At 31.7% G+C, this 6,600-nt stretch overlaps 1 long non-coding RNA gene and 4 other non-coding genes across 5 annotated transcripts in view; 3 read left to right on the top strand and 2 right to left on the bottom strand.

Moving 5' to 3' along the window:
* Window positions 1-887: 887 nt before the first annotated feature.
* Window positions 888-959, top strand: TRNAG-UCC (transfer RNA glycine (anticodon UCC)). Its single transcript has one exon. It is a non-coding gene; the product is annotated as a tRNA-Gly (tRNA).
* Window positions 960-2,341: 1,382 nt separating this feature from the next.
* On the bottom strand, window positions 2,342-2,413 carry TRNAP-AGG (transfer RNA proline (anticodon AGG)). The gene has a single exon. It is a non-coding gene; the product is annotated as a tRNA-Pro (tRNA).
* Window positions 2,414-2,763: 350 nt separating this feature from the next.
* On the bottom strand, window positions 2,764-2,835 carry TRNAP-UGG (transfer RNA proline (anticodon UGG)). The gene has a single exon. It is a non-coding gene; the product is annotated as a tRNA-Pro (tRNA).
* A 1,753-nt stretch (window positions 2,836-4,588) lies between these two features.
* TRNAG-UCC (transfer RNA glycine (anticodon UCC)) lies at window positions 4,589-4,660 on the top strand. The gene has a single exon. It is a non-coding gene; the product is annotated as a tRNA-Gly (tRNA).
* Window positions 4,661-4,665: 5 nt separating this feature from the next.
* The window catches only part of LOC122198306 (uncharacterized), a 12,970-nt gene continuing 11,035 nt past the window's right edge, over window positions 4,666-6,600 (top strand). The window contains exon 1 of the long non-coding RNA XR_006192796.1: window positions 4,666-4,952. This is a non-coding gene — a long non-coding RNA (uncharacterized LOC122198306). The remainder of the gene's footprint in view (window positions 4,953-6,600) is intronic.

Raw genomic sequence — 6,600 nt, 5'->3', positions numbered from 1 at the left:
ATCGAGAAATACATTAAAATGAAGGGCTTTAAGATTTGGAGAAACATTCTTAGGGGTCCTGTTAGAATCACAACTATCTTGAAAAATGGAACCATAACCGACAAAGAAATTGAAAACTACACTGATGAGAATTTTGAGAAAATTGAAGAACAGGAAAATGAACTTGTAACCCTAACAATGACTTTATCCTTTGACATTACTCAAGGATTCAGGGAGTATGATTTAGCAAAAGCACTTTGGGAAACATTGATAGAGGTTTACGAAGGAAATGATGACATGTATTTAGTTATGTATTTTTTCATGTTATGTTTTTACTTAAATGTCAAGTTTTATAAAATTGTTTTTATTAAATTATGTAATGTATGTTTAAAATTATAAAAAATGAAATAATAGAAAAAACTTGAAAAAAAACATAACATGAGAATTAAAGTGGTGTTGTGGATTTTTCCTAACAAATACAGAAGAATAGTATGAAGATTACATTTTATATAAATTTTTTTTGAACCGACAAATCTAATATATTCCTAAGCTAACAACACCTATTTCACCTATGTCCACGACGTGACTTGAACCCTCGACCTCAAAAAGGAAAGACACCACCTAATACTACTGGGCTACAAGCCCTTTGGTATTACATTTTATATAATATGCAAACAAAATGGTATAGATAGTTTGACCCATACCCACCAACTTAAACTATTTTTTGGAAATTGAAGTTGCCTACACATATTATGAGATGTTACTAACACACACTCACCAAATATATATCAAAGAATTAAAGGATACTTATAGAACAAACATGTTTCTTAGTGACACTATATTATGAGAATTAAGGGTGTCACTATGTCACCTGAATCAATGATGTTACTTTGAAAAGAACACACCAAGCGTTTGTAGTCCAACGGTTAGGATAATTGCCTTCCAAGCAATAGACCCGGGTTCGACTCCCGGCAAACGCAAGGTCAATTTTTACGCATTTCAAACCAGTTTTCTGGATAATTAAGGAACCACCCAAATTCCAACTTCAATTTTCTCGCTTGCCGCACGATAATTACAATAAAAATCCAATTTAGTTTTCCATCTTCAAAATAATGTTTCATTCCATTGATGTATTTCAATCGACATCTCTGGACAATTTTCGTCGGAACCCCTTTTTGCTGCTCTCTTACTTCGGCTACACAACCGGACAATTATAATTTAGAGTAAAAGGTTAGAATCAATTCTTTTCATGTTTGAGATTTCAATTTCCTGCTAAATATGAAATGGTTTGCTTTTAGTTTTCTATGTGGATGGAAATTATATAAAAACAAATGAGTTATTGTTGTGGGGCTGAGTTTCATGAAGTTATTCGGGTAACTATGTTGAATTCAAGTCTCAGCGTCTATCCTGAATCTGTGTAGGGTATTTGACTGTTGTCCCAAACAAGTTTTGATTTTGTAGGCAAAAAGATGAGACCCTGGCCCTCAGAATTTAATATAAAAATTGTTTACGAGAAGGTTTGTCACATTAGAAGTCAAGAAATATTATTAAATTACAATTCAAGATGTTGAATGTAAAACTTAGTGCCTTTTACGTTATGAGACTATACTGCTACAATGGTTTTATGGGAACCCTAATTTCCACTCTTGCATGAACGGATGAGAGTTTATGACAAAAATACAAGATAGACTCCTAATTCCTACGGATATATTGGTTTGAGGAAGATCCATACACATAGTATTCTGTGTCAAGAATACAACATGTATCTTTTTTATTTGGGTCTTGATGATTTCATTATATGGTTTTGGAGCTTTTGGTTTACAATATCTATTTGGCTAATCAACAAGTATAAAAACAATGCGGAATATTGCTTATTTTCTTTGTGTACGATTATCCTTGGACAATGTTTGCGGATTCCTAGGTGTGCATAGGGAGAAAATAGTTTTCAAGGAAAGTCATAACATGATCTTACAAATAGCCATACAGGCAAATCGAGCATCAACACTCCCTTTTTTCACTCCAATTCCCAACAAATAGCCATATAGTTAGAATTGTATTGGTTTTTTTTTTTTTTTTTTTTTTTTTTTTTTTTTTTTTTTTTTTTAATATATATATATGAATAAAAAGCTTCCATAACCATGAGTTGAACACTTGAACTTATTGACAACGACTCTTGTTAGTTCTATAGCATATCAGCATATATCATATTGCTTTTGTAGGTAAGTTTGTTAAACGTCTTTAGAGTTGACTTTAGTTTATATCATTTGTAGAAGATGTAGGTTTTTGTAAGGACTTGGAAGTCAGATGTGAGGGTAGATTTATGTCAACTGCTTAAATTACAAAAATAAAAAATATAAGATATGGGGCATTCCGAGAATTGAACTCGGGACCTCTCGCACCCTAAGCGAGAATCATACCACTAGACCAAATGCCCATTTTGTTAATTGTATTGCATTTATAGTCATTTATTTGATGCACTCTGTTAATTATATAAATGCAGTAAGTACATGACAGAAGTAAAAATAAGTGGTACCAGAAAGATATTTATTCTGGTAGGCAGTTGCACATTTTCACCAAGTAAGTTGGTGCCTAAAAGCATCTTCATAAAGAATACTGTTTGTATATTTACATTACATATTTGCTTACTCTGTTAAATGAAGTTACATATGCTTTTTATGAAGTTGCGTCTTCTCATAGTTAATGCACAATTATCAGGCTGAAGTAAATGCAGATGAGCCCAATTCTATTTTTTTTCTTTTTTTTATATAAAATATGTTGAAAAAAGGGGCATTCCGAGAATCGAACTCGGGACCTCTCGCACCCAAAGCGAGAATCATACCACTAGACCAAATGCCCATCTTGCTTGGATATGAGTTTACTGACATTACACTGTCCAAAGTATGCGAGTGACATATTTATGGTGCTTTCACATGAATTTTAGAGTTTTATTTTTATAGCTCAAGTGTAGAATACTGCAGTGAGTGACCATAATTCAAGGCTACATGCTACAGTGTGTGAATCAATCTTTGCTTGGGGCTTAAAGATTTTAAGCATTGGTGAGCTGTTAACTAAAACAATTAAGATTTTATTGATCAAAAGTTAAAAAAAAATGTGAGTTGTTACTTTACTTGCATATAATTTTTAGTTTCTCATCCAGTTGCCTTACATTCATTTGTAAAGGCAATTATTCCTCATATTTCTTTGAGAGATGGTGAATGCTCACTCATCAAGAAATCGTCGTTTATGATTTTTTTTTTGATTTAAGATGCCAATTATTCTTCATATTTCTTTGAGGACTTCTATCAAACACCTTGTGTGCAAGATAAGATGCGGACGTAATTCATTTGTAAAGGGATCCCGTTTTCCATTCACAACCCAGAACCAATGACAAATCAATTCAAACAACCAGGACTTGAATATGACTTTGATACCTGGATTTCGGAAGACTTCCCAGAAAATCGCACCACAATATTGTAAGCAGAAGAAGTTGTTGCTGCATTGAGAATACGGAATACCTTGTGAAATCCCCAATACACAAAACAGCCAAGAACTCTTACGAAACAGCTCCATTTATCGAAATTTCCTCCACCTTTCTGATACCAGTTTGTCAACGGGGAAACGTGTAAACCAATGTGTGTAGAAGGAAGTCAAAGTCAACTTTGGCTTTGATTTATTTGTAAAATACCCCCTAGACTATAGTTTTAAGCCATTTTACTTAAAATTATGCTACAGGCGTCATAGCTGGGTGTGTTAAGAGTGTAAGATATGGAGCAGGGTCTTATAGAGAGTTGGATATAACCCAATAAGAATCAATTAGAGACATTCAATAACAAATCATGGATGTAAAAAAAGCATGCTACCTTTTTTTTATATTTTATATGTTTGTTTATTATGGCATTCTATTTTCATTTCTTTGTATTAAAGCTTTCATTTTTAAAATCTAACCAATTATTGCAATGTCATTCAATACAAAGAAATTCTCATTGCTTCGATGGGATAGATCTTTTGAGTACAATGTTTTAATAAGAATAACCTAAAATTACAATGCTATTGGTTTAGATTTTCAAAATACAATGCTGAAAAAAAATGTAATAGAAATAAATTCATGTTTGGTTTCCTGCGTCGGATGCTGTGGAGTTACTCAATAGACTCAAATGGATACTAAGAAGTAAACATGGTGAGCAACTTGTAGTAATATATTAATATAAGTGCCATTATAATATGTTGGTTTATTTTGGAAGTAGCAAATTTAGACATTATGTGAATACTTCAATTTTGTTTTAAGTTCCTGTCTATTGAAGTGCTAGTTAGCTTATATTCATTTCTTGGTATATATTCATTTCTTGGTATCTTTGTTCCAAGTATCGGAGACTTCCACATACTTTTTGTTTATTTACTTATTTTAGGTAAAAAAAAGTTGCTATTTTCATATGTAGGTGTTACAATAAGAGGGTTAAAATACTAACTTTTTACCGGTCAGAATATATGTTCTAATCATTTATGAAAAATCATTTTCATTCATAACCGAGTCATACAATACTAAGAAACAGAAATATGCCCTATCATCTAATTATTTAATATAGAAAACCATTTTTTAAAAAAGTATCCAGCGTTTGTAGTCCAACGGTTAGGATAATTGCCTTCCAAGCAATAGACCCGGGTTCGACTCCCGGCAAACGCATTGCCTACAATTTGCTTCACACATTACTCGATTTTTTTTTCGCTTCACATTCCACGAAATAAAACCAAATCAAAATTGTTTTTTTTTTTCTTCAAATTCCACGAAATCAACCAACTCAAATTTGGTTTTCAATCTTTTCGTTTGCCGCGTTAATTTTGTTTTTCATCTTCCTCGAACATGTTCCATTACTTCCTTTCAATCGAAATCGAAGTTTCTTCAGAATTTGTCGTTGGAAGCCGTTTTGCTCATCCCTCTCTTATTTCGGCTACAACCAAACAGCTAGCTATAAAAGGTTAGAATCTATTCCTTTTCCCGTTTAAGGTTTCAGTTTCCTGTTAACTGTATTATTCTGTTAAAGTAAAACTTCTAGTAAAAAAAGAGTCAATTATTTTCAAGTTTGAAATTATTTGGGATTATGGATTTCATGAAGTTATTCCGATAACTATGTTTGACAGTCCTTAGTCGCATAATTAGGGTTTTTGAATGTTGCCCCAAACAAGTTTAATTCGTAAAAGGAGAGACCCCTCAGAATTTATCTCCAATATAATAGAAGTTCTTCTGCAAAATTTAGACAATTAGAATTCCCGAAAAAATTAAGCTCAATTGAGTGATGTGATCACATAGATGGACCAGATATGCTCAATTGATCATTCTATAATTTCTTTTTTAGATCAGCTCAGCTATTCCATTCGACTGATCAAATATTCCAGTGTTTGATTTCCTTAATGTCACAAGAAGATAGTACAAGAACGAGAATCAATGTTATGTATAATATTATGCTCAAGTCAAGGATTATCATGCTTCTTTCTAATTTTGATCAGGCTTAGCAGCAGATTGACCATGTCATATGGATTGTGATTGCTTATTTAGGTAATTGAAGAGTAAACTTTTTCACCAATCTGGACTTGGTGCATAAAGAAAAGCATTCATAACCATGCTTTGAGTTTTTGGACAAAGAATATTGTGAGATCTAAAACATATGTTTGTGGCATAAAAGATAAAACATCATTTTTGTAGGTAGACTTGTTTCTAGAAGTCATAGACTTGACTTTGGTTTAATATGAAATAGTATCACCAAAAATCCCTATTCTAATAAACAAATAGGTTTATTCTCCTATTGCCAAGTGTCATACTAGTAGAACTCCTTATTAATATTGAATGTTACATATCATGCCATTTGTCAACCTATTAATTATCAATTTCAAATTTCAAAATTTAAAATTTTCACTCTAATCACATTAAATTATCAATTGATTCTCCATTTTAAATTTTTATCACTCTAATTATATTAAATTAATAACATTAGATTAAAAAGTAAAATTAAATTAATACAAATTATAAGGTGATATAACTTCACGTAATTATTTAAATCAACGATTATAATTTTATATAACTAAAAAAATATCTTTTTAGTAATAATTTATTTAAATAATTGATTAATAATTTTGATTTTTTAATATGAAAGTATAATTAATTTTATAACCGTGGTTCTCACGGGTTATAAACTAGTATGTATATAAAATGATTTGATTTTGTTGAAAAGGGGCATTCTGAGAAAGCTATTTCGGGAAAGTGGGAATCATATAATGCCCACTTGCTTCATGTCTTTGTTTTTATTTCTTAGCACTTTGGTTGACTTATGAATTTGCTGACATCACATTCTCTGAAGTGTGTGAGACGAATGAGTTTGAGTTGCTTCTACATTTGATTTTAGACTTTTATGTTTTATAGTCTGGTGTAGAGTCGATGCAAGTGGTTTTGAAAAGCGAACCATTTACTCCACTTATCATTTTGCAACCCTCTTTTCACCCTTGTTTAGCTCCTTGAAAGCACACACAAAAACAACTAAAATAATTTTTACTATCTGACATATTAACCTTAGAAGTTAGAACCCGAGTTTGTTCTTCTAATCTCCTCAGCGTATGACCAAAGTCTAGCAT

This window comes from Lactuca sativa, chromosome 5 (genome assembly GCF_002870075.4).
Source record: "Lactuca sativa cultivar Salinas chromosome 5, Lsat_Salinas_v11, whole genome shotgun sequence".
Taxonomy (NCBI): Eukaryota; Viridiplantae; Streptophyta; class Magnoliopsida; order Asterales; family Asteraceae; genus Lactuca; species Lactuca sativa.
This window is presented reverse-complemented; position numbering and strand designations above follow the sequence as displayed.